Source organism: Myxocyprinus asiaticus, chromosome 14 (genome assembly GCF_019703515.2).
Source record: "Myxocyprinus asiaticus isolate MX2 ecotype Aquarium Trade chromosome 14, UBuf_Myxa_2, whole genome shotgun sequence".
Taxonomy (NCBI): domain Eukaryota; kingdom Metazoa; phylum Chordata; class Actinopteri; order Cypriniformes; family Catostomidae; genus Myxocyprinus; species Myxocyprinus asiaticus.
Window position 1 is genome coordinate 47,006,023 of NC_059357.1, and position 20,594 is coordinate 47,026,616.

Consider the following 20,594-nt stretch of genomic DNA (forward strand, 5'->3'; position numbering starts at 1 on the left):
AACTGTGTCACTAACAAGGTTTGTGCTACATATACAAAAACATAGTAATGATTGGTATGGTTGTCAAATACACAAATTTGTAACGTTTTGTCATTGCCGGTGGCTGCGCATTGTGAAACTACATCAATGGTTGACTGTCATGAATGAAGCCCAGTCACATACATTCAATGACAATGGCCGGACTGCAGATTAAAATAAATAAATAAATGAATTCACACCCTGAGGTGATAGCATGGTGATGCGGCCTTTACACCTCGGGATGTGAATACATTTTTAATAATTCAATGATCGGAGTCCGCTTATACCACGGTTAAGACATGTAGGACCCTGATTTCTGCGATGCAGAAAACATGGACAGAATCGCTAAATCCAGTCATAAAAATTGCAACTGCTATAAAACACGGAATGTCAAGGAATCTGACATATTTCGAATGAAAATAAATGTGCAAGTTAGTGCTGTCAGTCGATTACATTTTTTAATTGTGATTAATTGCATAATTATTTGTAGTTATTCATGATTAAGCGCAGATTTTCAAAGTGCTGAAATTTTAGACTATATATATATATATATATATATATATATATATATATATATATATACTTCTTTTCTTGTCAAATTCATCTTTATTTCCATCTTTGGAAAGAAAAGAAAACAATATGTAACAATTGTTACAACTGTAACAATGCTTTATTAACATTTTCCAATCAATGCCTTTCACAAGAAAAGCACTAAGATATCACCAATTCAAGTAACATTCAATTTTTCTCAAAGTCTAAGTGGGAGTTTGACTAATTGAAAGAACTAGTCTCCCCATAGGTTGCATATTCATTGCAATGGGCATTAAATCTCTTAAACTCTCATCCTCCACAATATTAATCTGTCAGTAGACTGTGGCTATCCGTTTTGTTACAGCAATCGTGAAGCTGCATTCATGATTCATGTCAGCGCCAGCATCCAGCGCCGCTTTGAACTCATCATGAAAAGCGCTTGCGGACAAAAACATCTCATTCTGTGTTTTGAAGACTTGACTTGCTTCTGTGGTAATTAAAATGCGCCTTGCATAGACTGAAAAATACTTGATTTCTATCACAAGTCTCTAGCACTAAGAGCTCCTTTCTCCATCATTTTATCACTGATTTAATTCAGTAAATATATAAAAAGTGCTGCACGCTTCAAAGTGAATGTGTGAAGCCAGCCGCTCATACACTAAAAACACTGCATCATGATCATCACGAGTTTGTGTAGTAAATGACATAGAGCATTCTAAAGTGCGCAGCACATACAGACTATATATTTATTTTAATTAAATCTCAGCTTTTTGGGGTTTAATAATCACACTGGGCCATGAAGTGAACTGCTTATCCGGAGGTGAGAAACTACTGTCAAAAACACTAAAACACCAAAATAAAAGCTTGATTTAAATAAAGACAATAATAAATGATTACTGTAAAGCTATGTAATGTTTAGTGTAATAAAATGAAATTAAATAATAATAATAACGCAATATCTCACAACTGTGATGATCTGTTGTGCTGCACTTAATTTGACAAAAATATGTCCACTGTTGTTTTGGATTGTGTTGAGGATTTTGTATTAAAGCAATTCATTTGTTAAAAAAAAAAAAAAAATGCAATGTTATGTTGAAAAATGTAAATTTTTCATTTGATGAAATTTTTTATTACTTCATTTGATTAAACACCATTTTGATAATACAATTTAATTAAACTGTCAAATACAGAATTCAGCAAAAAATATCCTTCCAATAACCACAATATATATATATATTATGACCTCTAGTATGTTTTTGCTTAAATATTACTCCCGTTGGGCACATGAAATGTCCTGGAAAATTGTGCCTTGAAAAGAGTGGTAACGCTGAGGACAAAACAAACTGTAAACGTACCATAAAAGTAGTGGTCGACCAAAATGGGTTTTTTCAATAGCTGATACCGATATCTAGAGAGCAGGACGGCCGATATAAATGCCTGTAAACATAATACAATTTAAGCAAATCAGATGTACAGCAAATGTCTTATTTTATGCAATATTTACAAAAATTTGCATAAACTTGAACAGAAAAAACAAACTTGTAAACAGAAAATGTTGACGATCTATTGACAAATATATTGGTAGATTTTGGAACTGGCACAAGGGAATGTTAACACTACTGTTAATCGGCCAGAAGAAACATGGTTATCAGCTGATGCCAATAATTGCAAAATGGCCAAATATCACCCGATTAATCAACCTTGGCCGATATATCGGTCTATCATTATATCTGGGTTCCCACGGTCATGGAAAACCTGAATAAATGTATCAGGTTATTTTCAAATTTAGTTTTTCAGGCCTGGTCAAGGAAATCAACAAAGTCTTAAAAGTCATGGAAATTACTATAGTGAAAATAAATTAGATATATACATTTGAATATGAAGTTGTGTAGAGCAAAACTTGCTCACAAGCCATAGCAACGTCCGATTTGTAAGTGAATCCTTCTTTTCGGTAAATGGGTCAGAATGGTTCACAAATCTTTCTGAATGATTCATTAGCAAATCAGTCTGAATCAAAATGATGAAAAATCGGTTTTCAGAATTTACAAACAACTGAAGAAGTCCAGGGACAAGTGGATTTTAAAGGGGCAAGTGAAAGAACATTTTACTTGTCTAAATGGACAAGCAGTCTGATTAAAAAGTCAATAATGAAAAAATAGCTGGGTATATTTTTGATATAGCCTAGACCTGTCACAATATAAACTGGCCATGAAATTCAGCGGGGTATTGCGCACAATTTATTTCCCGCTTTCTATCGTAATATTAGAATCAGCGCGATTGATCAGTGCTACTGCTTCTCTCGCCCTGAAGTCATTCAAATTAATTGGTGAAAAATAGTTTTATGAGTTGTTCTCTATTTTCCAAATCTTCTAAATTGCGTAAAGAACTGACTGAAATTTTAACTGGAAAATCTTCCTCTTCATTGTAGCTCTCAAATAAAATATGGCGTGACTGATGTCAATGATCTTTGGTCTCGATACATGCGAGAACCAATGGTGTTTAGGCTCAGTGGTGTCAATGCACCATTTTTGTAGTCTATTTGACTATGGTTATTCATTTCAGAGAAAGATTGTCAGTGAATAACGACTTAAATTTGGGTCCGTTCCTCACACAGAGCTATCACATGGTTTCAGGAGACTTGGAATATCACATACGGGTCGAATTAACTTTTATTATACTTTTATGGTGTATTTGTATTATTATTATTATTATTATTTATTTATTTTTTTTGTCATTTGACAAACCCAGTCCCCATATTATTTCATTATGTGGAAAAAAAAAAAAGTAGCTTGGATATTTAAAAAAAAATCACCTTGTGTGTTACACGGAAAAGATAAAGCCATACAGATTTGGAATTACATAAGGGTGAGACTTTTCAAATGAAAGAATTTAGGGTAAGAATTCCCTTTAAGTATTGAGGGTCGTTTGAAAGATAAGCCTCAGTATGTGAAGTATGTGCTCTGACCGACTCATTAACTCCTGCACTTGTGCCGCAACACTTTTAACCAAAGAGATGCAGAGATTATCAGAAATATCGTTGTACTGTAAGTAGAGTAAATAGAGCATGTGCTGTGAAGTATGGTAATGAATAACAGGTGGTGGCAGTGGCGGGCTGGAGAAATGTTTCCAGGTATCGGGGTGAAGGGTGAGCTGCAGGGCTTTCATGAGGGGAAATGGTGCATGAGTTGCTCTTTACTGCACCTGATTGAAATGGCTGCAGAGCGGCAGGGAGGAAAAATACCCTCAGTTTCTTTACTAGTGCTTGTCTTTCTAAAAGAGTGGGATTGTGAATCACTGGGTTTGTGTGTTTGGTGTTGTGCTGTACCTCACTCAATCTGAAACGGATGCCTTCTACAAACTAATGTTATTATTTATGTATTACAAACTTAAATATCACGTATACTGATGAACAGTAAGTTTGCACTGAAGAGCGCTATAAGGGGGTGTTCACACAGGAGTGAGCGGCAGTTCTGCGGATGGAAACGCCTTGTTGATGAGAGAGGTCAAGAGGTCGGAGAATGGCCAGACTGGTTCGAGCTGACAGAAAGGCTACGGTAACTCAGATAACCACTCTGTACAATTGTGGTGAGCAGAATAGCATCTCAGAATGCACAACATTTCGAACCTTGAGGCAGATACAACAGCAGAAGACCACATCTGAAAATGTATTAAGACCATAGGAATCGAAAAGGAATTTAATGCTTTCGGTATCGATTCCGATATCCTCTTAACAACTCTGGTTCCTTAACGGTTCCATTAACAATTCTTTTAGTAGTTTTGAGGAAGAAGATTTGGAAATTAAAAATACAGTTTGAATCAACTGCTCTCAACAGTCTACAAATTATATAATTTCATATTTTCACCGAATGGATTCTTGCAAATGGTGCGTTTACACTGACTTCTCAATTTTTATATTTTATTAATTTATTAATTCCTTTAATAACCAAACTGAACACATGATATGGTAATGATGATGAGTTTAAGACACACACATACAAACACTTGCACTGTGCTCAGAACATTTAAATTCCTAATTCAAAGTAGCAGGGTGGGTTCAGGGTGGGCTGCTCTTTTTTTAGCAGGCTTAGTCATTGCGTGACACCTAACGTTTACAAGATTCAATTGCCACCATAATCCCCTGAACATTTCAAAGTTGTATGTGTGATGGGATATAGGGATGACATCACTTCCCCTGGCTCAAAGCCTAATGGGAAATGACTCCCCACACAGCTGATCTCTAAAGCCCAGGCAGATTATTGAAATAATTTATACATATAATCATTGTAAAGAACTGCTTCCTTTGTTGGATATTTTAACATTTCTCCACCAACTGCAATGCAGGGTATATTCAATCATTTCTGGACACTTTGGACAGGACAAATGTTTGATGCCTATAATTATTTTTTAACTCTTAAATGCATACCTCAGGTCTTTAGTGACCCGTGTCTAGTGATCGACCATTATGGGTTTTTTAATGGGCGATGCCGATATCCAGAGAGCAGGGTTGCTGATAGGCAGATACAATGCCCATATATCACACAATTTAATGTAGTAAATAACATAAACATAAAATGTTTATTATTTAGCACTATATTTACTCAATTTCTCTCTAAAATGTAACTTTGTAAAAAAAATTTAAAAAAAAATAATATTGTATTTTAAATGGTAGATTGCAGATTCTTCAGATTTCTGTTTAGTCATCAAATTTTAGAAATTTGTTTGCACATGAAGAAATTGTTAATATATTAGGAAGAAGGAAATAACAGTACACACTAGGGATGTAACGGTATGACGGTATGATGGTATACCGTGGTATTAAAAACAGACGGTTTCCATACTGTCGACTTTTCCTTAATGACGGTATTGTGTGAAAAAAATTATATATATATATATATATATATATATATATATACATTTAAAAAATCCCAAGTCAATTAATTATATTTCCATTTACTAAAGTTTCATTTAATAATAAAAATCAATAAAAAAAATGTTTAAATGAAAGATGAGAAAGTCACATTCAACACATCAGACCAATGGACAGCAGCACATGAGCGCTGTGTAGAACCAAATGTCGGACTCGGAGGAGCCTCTTTTCATCCCACCTAAGCGGTTAAAGTCCGCTGTGTGGGAGTATTTCGGTTATTTAAAAGACACAAGAGGCAACATCAGTGTTGACGGACACCCTATTTGCAAAAAGTGTCGGCTAAGTTGGGAAACACTTCAAACATGAAGCACCATCTCCGAGAGCACCATCCCACAGAATTTGTGGACATGAATCTAAGCGAAAAACTCTGTGAGCTGTCTGGTAATCAATTAAAAAATATAGATCCCCTTTCATAGAATGTATAAGCAGATGCAAAACACGTTTACAAGACTAGTTACCCATTATTTGGAATTGGTTTATAAGCTTACGTTGCGTTAGAGCTTCTGCTTTCTAAGCGCTTATCTGTAACATTTTGAAAGACTAAGTCAATGATGTATTTGCAAAATAATAAAACCCACAAAAGTCACATTTACTGTGGTAAAACAATATATTACTTACAAATGTGACCTGATCCATCATTTTGGGTCATTTTGACCCCAAAACGCATTTCGAATGAACAAGAAAAGTTTCAGCCATCAATAACAGATTAAGAAAATATATATAATTCACATAAATTAATGGACAAATGTAATATTATATTTAACATTTTGGCAATATACTCCTCTCGAATGTCATATAATGAACTACAGGCATTAGATGAGGTAAATGTCACGTGTTAGATGTCAAGCCGACTCCCCGCGGTTGAAACACAGATTTGGCATGCAGATTAAACTTTTTAGTAATGTATACTGTATCTTTTAAAATCTCTGATATTTTCCATTTTGTGCTACTTGTAATAATGTACATACAATGATACACCCGTGGGCCGTGAGCGTTGCTCAGTGACGCTGATCGAACTTGAGGCAAAAACAGTGATTGGTGGTCATGGCAAAGACTGTCAAAATAACATTTATTTTGTGAATTTCATGATTTAAAAAAAAATTTTTTTAAATAAAATGAAAATCTCATTTTGTTGGAGCAGGTCACAAATATCTTGTTTGGCTCAATTTGATTTCATAAACTTTTTAAAATTACATCCATTCATTACACTGCAAAAAATATTTTTCTCAAGATATATTAACTTGATTTCATTTACACAATATATTTACACAATATAATATAATGTTGTGTTTTCAGGGTAATTTATCAAAATTCAACAAGGTTTATGCTTAAAACAACGCTCCCGCCTCAGCACAGATAACATAAATATGCTTACTTTTTTGCATCACAACCTACCCTGACTTGATATAGAGAATGAATCTGATTTGACATATATTTTACATTTTTCAATTATATTAAAAACCATTTGACTTATTGCAAACATTTATTTATTTTTTACTTTTTTTAAACTTGTTTTATGATTATCTTATGTGCATGTTTGTCATGTGATTAAGAAAGTGTTCTAAAGAAACAAAAAAAAAATAAAGTTAAAAAACTTGTTATAACAAAAAAAAAAAATGTTTCTGTGTTTATCAGACACGTGCCAAACCTAAAATTAAAGATTTAGAAGATAAGCACCAAAATAGCGTGATACCAAGGTATTTTATGTGATGGTTTTCATACCGTGAAAATTTCATACCATTACATCCCTAGTACACACCATCATCCATCAACCATGGATGGCATGTCCACGTTAGCAATCGCATTTTCTCAAAAAATACCAAATCAAACCAATTGTACATACAGCACATAGTGAATAAGACATTAACTCATAGCACACGTGAAGCGCTTTTACTTTGCAGTTGCACCAGAGACGAGCCACTTCTATTAAAATGAATGCGAGAAATTAGAATGCCCAACTGCAACCAACGGTCAACGGATGTAGATAGGAAGTCCCGCCTTACAGGTAAAAGAGCCAATCATCTTTTAGATACAGACATCACCTGTCAATCAAATCGAGAACGCGCATGTGCATTATCTATAAAAGCTGGGAAAATGTTGTTTTTCAGCGTAATCTGAGGGAAAGAAGCACCATTTATAATACCAGTATTGCTAGATTTTACTGCTGATTTGAAATATGTACTTTGATCGTAATCTTGACCAACTGTTTTGGAGATTTCGGTCTTTCCCCATTCAAGTAGATAGAAGCTGCACTGTCATGACTGGAAATAGCCTCCCGAGAGCGTTACAAACATGGCAGACAGTGGACTGACTTGCTAGAAAGTATATATATATATATATATATATATACACTTACTGAGCTCTTTATTAGGAACACCTGTACACCTACTTATTCATGTTATTATCTAATCAGCCAATCATGTGGCAGCAGTGCAATGCATAAAATCATGCAGATATGGGTCAGGAACTTCAGTTAATATTCACATCAACCATCAGAATGGGGAAAAAATGTGATCTCAATGATTTAGACCGTGGTGCCAGATGGGCTGGTTTGAGTATTTCTGTAACTGCTGATCTCCTGGGATTTTCACGAACAACAGTCTTTAGAATTTACTCCGAATGGTGCCAAAAACAAACAAACAAAAAACAAAAACAAAAAAACATGCAGTGAGCAGCAGTTCTGTGGATGGAAATGCCTTGTTGATGAGAGAGGTCAACAGAGAATGGCCAGACTGGTTCGAGCTGACAGAAAGGCTACGATAACTCAGATAACCGCTCTGTACAATTGTGGTGAGAAGAATAGTATGTCAAAATGCACAATATGTCCAACTTTGATGCGGATGGGCTACAACAGCAGATGGCCATGTCTGAAACTTTATTAAGACCATAGTGTTCCTAATAATGTGCTGAGTGAGTGTATATAAAAATAAAACATATCTTTAAAATATTAATTTTATCAATTATTTATAAAACAATGTTATAATATTAAAAAAATGATAAATAAAAACAAATAAATAAATAAATAAATAAATTGCACCGCCTCTGAAACATCTTTCCTTTTTGGCTGATATCACCACTTTTCACCATCCAACCAATTCCTGATTGATAAAATCAAGTCCTACCCTTTTCCTCATAACATTTTATTTAACTATTCACTGTCTGTTTTACTTTTTTGATAGCTATGTTTCTCATTTTGTTTATAGAAATGGCTGATTTCTGTGCACTGACACAAATCGGTAATATTCTCCATAATGTTGTTTTCCTTCATAGAGCTAAGGCAGTGATTTGATTAAGATATTATCAGTTTTTGGTGTTTAGCCAATCATGGAAGACTTACCCAGATACTTAACATAAAAAAACCTGGAATTACACACTGAACCCACAGAGTGGCACTAAAACGCTGCAGACATTTTGTTGAAATATTCCCCGTGGAAATGTGTGAAACCATCTCTGGGCAAAGCAAAGACAGAACAATTGCTCTCATCTCTCCTCCACCCACCCTTCCATCTTTCCTTCAGCTCTTCAAACAGCGCCGCGTCTCTGTGAGTTTAATGCCAGTAAAAGCACCAATGTCATCCGCTTCACTGATCCCAGAGAATGTGAAAAGCCGTAGGTGTGCGCTCGCCCACCGCACCGCACCAGACAAGAGTTTCACAACGCCACTGATGTAGTTTGTCAAACTTTTCTAAAAGCACCAGTTGAAGGTTCAAAAACAAGGCAAGAAAAGCAAAAGAGTGCCGCCCAAGTTTACATCTGTGCTGCCGGGATGCGTTTAACTGCGCAGCTTCAATCAACGCAATCTTCTCATCTGACATGTGGTCTCTGAGATTGCACAAGAAAAATCATGCGCAAAGCAAGGGGGGGTTGGGTGAGTGGAATTAGGGCAGGTGAATGCAGAAAAACTGTTTTGAATCCCCTGCTTCATTTCAGCCTCTAGATAATTTTGTAAGGATATGAGCCTGCGGTTGACTTGTGTGAAATGCGCCTGGACATTGATTTTAGTGTCTCCATGTTGATTCACTAAGGCTGTCATGTATTATCTGAAATATGAAATATGTAGATGTGTTTCTAAGTTGACTAAACACTGTCTCCTGACCAGTAACAATATAAGAAATTTGTCTGTACACACTGGATGCAAAACTGCTGTGCGATGCGACACAACCTCAGCCAATAAGAACATATTTTATGTTGATATGCAGTTATGTCAACTGGGATTATGGATTAATCACATTTCACTGTGGGTAGGGCTACCCAGCACAACGACACAAAAGTAAGAACCAAACAGCTGACAAAATGTCCTGTCACTTGTCACTTGTCGTTGTATTGCCCCGTGACTGGTTAGGACATGGTGTAAAGCTGATTACGTTGTATACGTAGACTGTAATTACAAGCTGACGTCATGGATACTCTACTGTGAACTCTTCATGTCCTCAAACTCAGAAATGTTTAGTTTCTATGGCAACACTCACAATGCTCAATCTTTGTTGTTGAGTAGGGGTGTAACGATATATCGTGGTACGATACCAATGGAGGCGGAAGGTTGTTGCTGTATGACCATGCGCTACACGGACGGGTTTAGCCATTGAGCACCATTTCTGTTTTTACATCAGCGGAGCCCTATAAACATGTTTACATACGCATCCTCCCACGCACGTCGACTGGGGAGAATACGGTGGCGGATGCCGTGACCGGGCCCCACCTCCTGGGAGTTCGGGGCCCCCCTGCAGCCATGGGCCCCGAAGCTTAAGCCCTGGTAAGCCTGTGCGTTAATACGACCCTGCATGCATCATGTGTTGGTATCAGGCCTCGCTCCAGTTCTAAGATGTAAGGTGAGCCATAAGACCCTCCAGGTGGGCCAAAGAGGTAGAAGGGTAGGTGGGGTTGTGGTTGCCAAGGTGAACCTAACTCATCGTTAGGTGGGCCAGGACAACCAGGCCCCTCTGACCTATCCTTAACCCCCCAGTGCAGTGTAATGTTAGTTTTAAGTTTGATATTCTTTGAATATTTGCCTACAGTGCCTAAGGGACTGTTTAAAAAGTCCACACACTGCACTAAGACGTCACTGCCCACCCCCGTCCCTGTCCCCCCATTTAAAATGGTCTACAATTGCCCATGGATACCCGCTTGAACGCACAAGAGCAAAAGAGTGAATCTGTGAGTGAATAAAATCAGAGTATTAGGTTGTTGGATGGTATTGCTGGTAGTTCTAATTTGTGAATTTGTCTTTAGCATGTGTGTTAACCTCAAATCAGAGAAAAACTGATTGTGAGAGACATTCTAAATATAAATCACCAAAAGACAAAACCTTCACTGAAACTTGTGTCATTGTTTGTATCTATGGTTTTGGTAGTCAAATATGTCTTCTTTTTCTCTTTAAGAGAGAGTATGTAAAGTGAAGACACACCACTTATAAATGAATTAGATGAATACTCAAAATAACAACTGTAGGACAGGAAGTCCTGCTTTTCTGTTTAAGGATATTGCTTTTTGCAAATGTATCACCCTTTTTTATGAACTAAATAAGCCAGGTTATATATCACAACAGGAAGCTCATACACAATTGACACTTTCCCTAAACATCTAATCAGTGTGTTATCAAGCATTTTCCCCCTCAGTGACCACTTCTCTGCATGTAGATGCTTTACTCTGTTCTAGCAGGAAGTAGTGAATGTTACTCTCACCTGCAGATGTCTCCATGTCTCTCTGTGTATTTCACTCTAGCCATATAGTGCCCTGCAGCACATCTGATAAGCCAGTGGATGGTGTCCCACACTGGTGGCAGCAGTTGAAAGCCCTTATCCGCAGTCAGCCCCAGGGCAGGGAGGCTCACACATACACAATGATCCTGCCAGATCAAACTGTTTCCCAAAATACACGAGAAGAAAGGCTCCGCTGGAGGAATGACCAGCGGCCATAGTGACGAATGACTCAAACTGAAGTGTGTGCGTGTGAGCCAGTGTTCGCGCAGTGACTTTGAAACTATTGCTTGCTGTCTCATAATTTGCATTAGTTCAACTACAGTCAAGCTACCCTTTAGAGAAACTAGTTAGCTACAATAAAAGCTACTAAAAATAAGTAGCTAAATACATTAAAACTATTTATGAGAGTAATATTTATGGGATCATATCATTTATATTTTAATAAGAGGCAATCCGTTCTTGCTCTAAAATAATGGGGTTTTCAAATGAATGAACAATCCTAATCACAGTGACAGCAATACATTTAAACAAATAATGTTATTAATAATAATAATTTACAGTATAACTGACCCTAATTATAAAACTCAAAAAGGGGATAACAGGAATTCATTATGTTTGGTTATCCTGTTTCAAACATGCAACATTGATTTTGATACTTTACATACAAAATAATCAAACCAGTTGAAAATCTATAGTTGGTTAACCCTTAAGTTCAGTTGTATTTAATAATAGTTAAATATAATAAAATGATACAAATGAAAAGTTTTATTTTGACAGCATTATCAAAGCCAGTTACTTTCAATGAAGGGTATGTCTAGATGAAATGTTTGTTAGCTGTAGTGAAAAAAGGTCCTTTGTGCTTTTGTGTCTTGTACTAAGGCAACTGAAAATATGCTAAAAAAAAAAAAAAAAAAAATCCTGCATATTTGATCACCAGTTGGGACCACTTACTTGCGAAAATAGCACCATAGCGAATCAAGAAAAAAAAAAAAAGTAAAATGAAGATGAAATAATGAGGAGTGATGGCTTCAGCAAAACCATACAGATTAAATTACTCTTGACGTCACACCGCAGGAAACCGCGCTCCTGGGTTCTTTCGAGCAGCAGATTTCAATGGTGGAAATAGGCAACGCTGCAGTTTTAATAATCTTATAAGCTTTATAGAATTTAATAATGTCTGTTAATGTTAATAAAAGTTATTATAAAGGGATATCTATGGTTTACAGTGAAGAAAGTATGTGGGTTCTTTTCTGAAATATCAGAAAAACAAGTTTAAACTTGGTTCAATGAGCCTGTATGATTATGTCGGACATGTAACAGGTTGATGAATACACATCCTCACACCTTTAACACACTTCTAAAGCCTGAGAATTTGTGTACTTAGAAATGAAAACCACCATCAGACATACAATATACATCTTTCCTGCTTAAATTATTAACCCACATATAATAAATAAGAATATTTTACTTCAGTATGCTCATATTCCATATCAAAACTTAAAAGCCGTTCCGACTGAACAATATTATTTACTGCATTCAAAATAAATGCAAAGACATAATTTTAGCAGTATGACATTTTTTTCATTCACTTATCCTTTGACAAACAGTAGTCCATGTGCTGTAGTGGTGGAGACGGGTCCTGTTCCTCCCATTTGTCATATATGGTAGTCTTGATCATATAAGTTCATCATTATATCATATTTGACATCATATTTGTCACCGTGACAGCACTTTGGAAATTATAAACAGCAAATTGCGATCGGAGTTTGCATGATTTCTTCGTTAAAAAAAGTGAATATCTACCAACAGCTGCTGCAGGTTAATTGTGTCTAATAGAGCAGACGCGTTCCAACCCCACAAACAGCACTTTTTGGGCAGTTTCAGCAGAATTTGAGCTAGGCGCCCATAGACAGCAAGCTAACAAAGGAACCCGGAAGTGGCAGGGTGGAGTGTTTGTTTGTAAACAGTAACTTCATCTCTGCCATCGATTTACAACCTCAGACACTAAGTTGTCATTAAAAGTCTTTTCGCCAATGGAAAAAAAAATGTATTGGATTTCTACCAACAAAACCCGACAGTTGTGCTCCATTGCCTTAGTTTGATCAGCTGTAAAGCTGTACATGGATTATGTACCTCTTTAATTGTGGATTAATTACAAAAATGTAAATGTGATGATAGATACACATAGTTGATAACATATTTTTCAGATTATTTGTTTATCACGCTTTTTTCAGCTGTACTGCTAATTTTGTTCTGGACATCTGAGATACAACATTGTATTATTTACTTAAGCAAGCTCACAGACAAGGGAAAAAAAATGGCTAATTTTAAAGAAAACAGCCTAAGGTAAGTGCTGATATAGAGTTTGTGGCTACTTTGGTCTTACAGAAGCAGTGATCAGAGCAGAAAGGAGACATTTGTCTTTGTTGTCTTATAGAGATCATATTTCATGTGATTATTTTGATAATCATTTGAACTGTAGTTTTAGTGAAACAACATAAACTGTACAGTCACATTCCTGAGAACAAGAGCTTTAATTTGATAAATGACTTGTATATTTAAGTGCTATGTGAAACACTTTTATATTCATATACATATTTCTAAAGATGGTGCTAATTTGCGACACATAGGATTTCAGGCTTTATTTTGTTATGTTATGTAACAAAAATGTAAAAGTAATGGTATTCTATAAAAAGTTCAGATTCTAAGCTTTCAGATGGTACCACAAATCAGGGTTTTTCCTGGGTCAAAAATGGTCTTTGGTGGTGACTGACATACACTGATGAGCCAAAACATTATGACCACCTGCTTAATGTGCTGTTGGTCCTCTGCATGTTGCCAAAACAGCGCCGACCCATCTGATGGTGTCCTGTGGTATCTGGCACCAAGACATTAGCAGCAGATCCTTCAAGTCCTGTAAGTTGCGAGGTGGAGCCCCTGTGGATCGGACTTGTTGGTCTAGCACATCCCACAGATACTCAATCGGATTGAGATCTGGGGAATTTGGAGGCCAGGGCAACACCTTGAACTCTTCATCCTGTTCCTCAAACCATTCCCAAACAATGTGTGCAGTGTGGCAGGGCGCATTATCCTGCTGAAAGAGGCCACTGCCATCAAGGAATACCATTGCCATGAAGGTGTGTACCTGGTCTGCAACGATGTTTAGGTAGGTGGCATGTGTCAAATTGACGTCCACATGAATGGCCGGACCCAGGGTTTCCCAGCAGAACATTACCCAGAGCATCACACTCCCTCCACCGGCTTGTCGTCTTCACACAGTGCATCCTGGTGCCATCCCTTCCCCGGGTAAACGGCACACATGTACATGGCCGTTCATGTGATGTAAAAGAAAACGGTACTCATCGGACCAGGCGACCTTCTTCCACTGCTCCATGGTCCAGTTCAGACACTCGCGTGCCCATTGTACGAGCTTTCGATGGAGGACAGGGGTCATCATGGGCACTCTGACCGGTCTGCGGCTACGCAGCCCCATACGCAGCAGGGTGCGATGCACCGTGTGTTGTGACACATTCCTCCCGTAACCATCATTAAAATTTTCTGTGACTTGTGCCTCAGTAGACCTTTTGTCGGTTTAGACCAGACAGGATAGCCTTTGTTGCCCTCACACATCGACAAGCATTGGGTGCCCAACACCTTGTCGGTTTGTAGTTTGTCCGTCTTCAGACCACTGTTGGTAGGTACTCACCACTGCTGACCGGGATCACCCCACAAGCTTTGTCATTTCAGAGATGTTCTGACCAAGTCGTCTGGCCATAACAATTTCTCCTATGTCAAAGTTGCTCAGGTCTTTACTCCTGCCCATTTCTCCTGCTTTCAACATGTTGACTACAAGAACTGATTGTTCGCTTACCATCTAATCTACCCAGACCATGACATGTGGCTTTGTTAAGACTGTTGTACGTGAAAATTCCGGGAGATGAGCAGTTACAGAAATACTCAAACCAACCCGTCTGGCACCAATGATCATGCCACGGTCAAAATCACTGACATCACATATTTTCCCCATTCTGATGGTTGATGTGAACATTAACTGAAGCTCCTGACCCATATCTGCATGATTTTATGCACCGCACCGCACAATTGGCTGATTAGATAATCGCATGGATGCCAGATGGGCTGTTTTTTGTTTTTTTTCTCCCCTTTTCTCCCCAATTTGGAATGCCCAATTCCCAATGCGCTCTAAGTCCTTGTGGTGGTGTAGTGACTCGCCTCAATCTGGGTGGCGGAGGACGAATCTCAGTTGCCTTCATGTCTGAGACCGTCAATCCGCGCATCTTATCATGTGGCTTGTTGAGTGCGTTACCATGGAGACGTAGTGCCTGTGGAGGCTTCAAGCTATTCTCTGCGGCATCCATGCACAACTCACCAAGCGCCCCACTGAGAGCGAGAACCACACATTATAGTGACCACGAGGAGGTTACCCCATGTGACTCTACCCTCCCTAGCAACTGGGCCAATTTGGTTGCTTAGGAGACCTGGCTGGAGTCACTCAGCACACCCTGGATTTGAACTCGCGACTCCAGGGGTGGCAGTCAGCGTCAGTACTCGCTGAGCTACCCAGGCCCCCCAGACGGGCTGGTTTGAGTATTTCTGTAACTGCTGATCTCCTGGGATTTTTACACACAACAGTCTTGTAAGCAAGATGGCGGCGCGTGCACAATGTGAGGCTCAGCGTCTCTCCAGTTTTTACAAATTAGTTATTATTTACCTAGTTATTTTCAGCTCAGTTGTTCGTCATAACTTGCATTAACTTCATACAGCCGTCACACACTACTGGACATCCAACTTCGCTGCACAAACACCACAGTGGATACAACATTAAACCTCCATCTGCTACCTCCAGAGTTACTCCGGTCCCCGGACTCAGGTGAATTAGCCAGTCCGACAGGAAGTGCCCATCACCGCAAGCGTAAACAAAGAAGGGGTAAGCGGGGCAGCCTGCGGGCTAAGTTAAAGCTCAACCCACATTGCCCAGCGCTACCGAGCATCTTCCTCACTAATGTATGGTCTCTGGCAAATAAGATCGATGAACTACAGCTCCGGATTACTCAGCGAATGTTTTTGGACTGCAATGTTATGGTTTTCATGGAAACCTGGCTCAATAGCACCATTCCAACCAGTGCGATTGAGCTAGAGGGGCGCAATATCTATAGAGCTGACAGAATGGCTGTAGACTCCGGTAAAAGCAAAGGTGGGGGTGTTTGCATCTATGTAAACAGAACTTGGCGCACCGATGCTGTTATTACCAAATCCCACTGTTCTGCAGATATTGAATACCTCTTTATCAAGTGCAGACCCTTTTACCTGCCCTGTGAATTTACATCTACCATAATCGCTGCAGTATATGTACCCCCGGATGCTAAGCTAGCCATGAAGGAACTCTCTTTTGTTGTTAGTAAACTGCAAACAACGCATCCAGATGGAGCTTTTAGCATTGCTGGGGATTTCAATCACGCCAATTTGAGGACAGCACTCCCCAAATTTTATCAAAACATTTCTTGCCCTACAAGAGGAGACAACACTCTTGATTATGTTTATACAAACATCTCTGATGCCTACAAAGCCACCCCCTCCCCCATGTTGGACAATCTGATCACTTATCCCTGTTCCTACTCCCCAAATACACCCCCATCATCAAACGTGTGAAACCCACAGTGAGGACTGTAAAAGTGTGGCTGGAAGGAGCAGACTCTTCACTACAGCATAAGTTCCAGAACACAGACTGGAATGTGTTTGCTTCCCAGGCCAACCTGGACTAACGCACGGACATTAATACCTACACAAATTCTGTTCTGCAACACATCAACAGGTGTGTCGACAAGGTAACCACCCATAAAACAATTAAAATATACCCCAATCAGAAAACCTGGATGAACAAGGAAGTCCGACTCCTGCTGAAGGCACGTGATGCTGCTTTCAGATCTGGCGACCGGGAAGCCTACAGTTTATCCAGGGCAAATCTGAAGAGGGGAATAAAAGCAGCCAAACACAATTACAAACTGCGGATTGAGGAAAAATGTAAGAACAATGACCCCCGACATATGTGGACAGGCATCCATGCCCTCACAGATTACAAACCAGCAAACAGTACCCCCCCAACCAGTAATGCCACCTCCCAGACGAACTGAACACCTTTTATACTCGCTTTGATTGTGGAAACACAGAACCACCCATAAAAGCTGAGCTCCCACCTGATGATCTGCCGCTCACATTTTCCACCAGTGACGTGTGCTCCACCCTGAGCAGAGTGAATGCACATAAAGCTGCTGGCCCTAATGGCATCCCTGGCCGAGTGCTCAGGGCCGGCGCAGAACAGCTGGCAGATGTCTTCACCAACATTTTCAACCTCTCCTTGGCCCAGGCCATTGTCCCCAACTGCTTCAAAACAGCCACCATCGTACCAGTACCAAAACATGCTGCTGCAGTGGCCCTCAACGACTTCCGCCCCATTGCTCTTACTCCCATCATCACTAAGTGTTTTGAGAGGCTGGTCCTCTCCCACCTGAAAACATGCCTGCACACAACACTGGACCCATATCAGTTCACCTACAAACCCAACAGGTCAACTGAGGATGCTATCGCCTCAGCTCTTCACTCCGGCCTGATTCACTTGGACAAAAAAACAACACATATGTCAGGATGCTATTCATTGATTTCAGTTCTGCCTTCAATACTGTGATCTCATCCAAGCTGATCTCCAAGTTCACTGATCTTGGCATCAGCCCCTCCCTCTGCAACTGGACCTTGGACTTTCTCACTAACAGACCACAGTCTGTTAGGATCAGCAACCACAACTCCTCCACCCTCACTTTGAACACTGGTGCACCACAGGGCTGTGTGCTGAGTCCAATCCTCTACTCCCCCTTCACCCACAACTGCATACCTGAGTATGGCTCCAACTCATAATCAAGTTTGCAGATGACACCACTGTGGTAGGCCTGATCAGCAGCGACGATGAAACAGCCTACAGGGAAGAGGTACAGCACCTGGCAGTGTGTTGTGCCAACAACAATCTCACACTCAACACCCAGAAGACCAAGGAGCTGATTGTGGACTACCGGCAGACTAGAAAGGGCCACACATACACTCCCATCTACATTGATGGGGACGAAGTGGAGCGTGTGACTAGCTTCAAGTTCCTGGGTGTCCACATCTCTGAAGATCTTTCCTGGACCTACAACACCTCCACTCTGATCAAAAAGGCGCAACAGCGCCTTTACTTCCTTAGGAAGCTAAGGAAAGCTCACCTGTCCCCCCACATTCTGCTGAACTTTTACCGCTGCACTATTAAAAGTATCTTAACAAACTGCATCACAGTGTGGTATGGCAACTGCACTGTCTCAGACCAGAAGGCCCTCCAGCGGGTGGTGAAAACTGCCCAATACATCATTGGGGTTCAGCTCCCCTAAATCAAAGACATTCACCACAAATGCTGCCTAAGGAGGGTGAGAAGCATTATCAAAGACACCTCTCACCCCATCCATGGTCTGTTTACTCATCTCCCATCTGGGAGACGCTATAGGAGTCTTTGCTGTCGCACCAGCAGACTCAGGAACAGTTTCTTTCCCTCAGCTGTCAGACTACTGAACTCTAAACTCAGGCGCTGAACACTACATCCCACTCAGACTACATATTTTTTTGCACATTCCCTTGCACATTTCTTTGCACATAATTTCTACCTCTTGATGTCACTTGCACTGTTATGGTCACCGGCCATATATATATTTACATATTTATACTTCATTCTGTACAATGCACCTTCAGTGTTTATATCATTTGCACCTTGTACTATACTCATAGACATTTGCATTGAGCTGGTCTCTGCTTCTCTACCTCATAACTCTGCACTCCATAAAAATCTTTATTGTATATACTCATTTATATATATATATATATATATATATATATATATATTGCTATTTGCACTTCTGGTTAGATGCTAACTGCATTTCATTGGCTCTGTACCTATACTCTGCACAATGACAGTAAAGTTGAATCTAATCTAATCTAATATAATATAATCTCTAGAATTTACTCCGAATGGTGCCAAAAACAAAAAACATCCAGTGAGCGGCAGTTCTGCAGATGGAAATGTCTTGTTGATGAGAGAGGTCAATGGAGAATGGCCAGACTGATTCAAGCTGTCAGAAAGACTACGGTAACTCAGATGGTTGTGTGTGAAAATCCCAGGAGATCAGCATTTTCAGAAATACTCAAACCAGCCCATCTGGCACCAACAATCATGCCACGGTCCAAATCACTGAGATAATTTTTTTCCCCCCATTCTGATGGTTGATGTGTTAATGTGAGGTGTTCAGATTTTCCTAATAAAGTGCTCAGTGAGTGTGTGTATCCAGGGACTTTTACAGTTTAAGTGTAAACTTACATTAAAAATGGCAGTGTATCAGATTTTTGCACTGCACTGATTTTACTCATTGTAAAATGTTGTTTGTTACTGGAAAAGCTACACTATTCTGAAAACAGTTACACTACTGCCTACCTACTGAAAAATGTAGTTAAGTTTGTGGCTTCACTACTTTTAGTTAGTCCCCATCACTGGTGTGAGCACACCTCCCTTTTGTTGTGTTTGAGTGTGTGTGCATTATTGATGTGGGTTTGACTACTTGAAAGGCCTGAGAGGATCCATGTTCTAACATGTTACTCAAAACAACTGTTGAACTTTTGATCCCAGAAATATTGAAATGTGTGGTAGTTTGCTTCACCTCTGGATTGACTTTTATTTTTGGCTGATGTCACCAAGCCCTCTTATTTTTCAACTCTTTCCCTCTGACCACCCGTCATTTAGAGATCACTTATTACCATCCAATCAATTCCTGATTGATAAAATGAAATCCCTTGCATTGTTTTCTCACTATCCTGTTTCACTCGGAAATACAACATATTACGGAACCAAAATGATTTGTGGACATGGTTTCATGTTGACTTGAATTGTTCTTTTCTTTTCTTTTCTTTTATGTTCTTTCATGCTGTTGTTGTTCATTTGTCGGTTGAGTTGAGGACAAACGTTTTGGAGGACAAACATCAGGAGGAGACGCTGAGGATGCAGCAGAAACATGATGCAGAGATTCAGAAAGTGACACTATGTACACATTAGTGTACATTGTGTTTAGCAGCGTGGCATTCTGCGATAAATGGCATTTCAGATTAAACTAGAGGCTAAACTTTTGACTCAAACAGGTTTCAATAAAAACTTAATGAGGTTTCTTACCAGATGTAGTTTTTTGGCATTTCTCCCAAAGACAAAATCTGCTGTGGTCGGCACCATGTTGTTTGGTCACAAGCACTATACGCAACACATTTGTTTGATTTTTTTTTTTTTTTAAATGTAAAACACAACAACTTGAGTGTTATTCTTTCCAAACAATTATCTTTATTTT

At 39.2% G+C, this 20,594-nt stretch overlaps 1 pseudogene; it reads left to right on the top strand.

The window, feature by feature from the left end:
* Window positions 1–20,594, top strand: part of LOC127452269 (centrosomal protein of 112 kDa-like) — a 284,785-nt pseudogene that overhangs the window by 41,734 nt on the left and 222,457 nt on the right.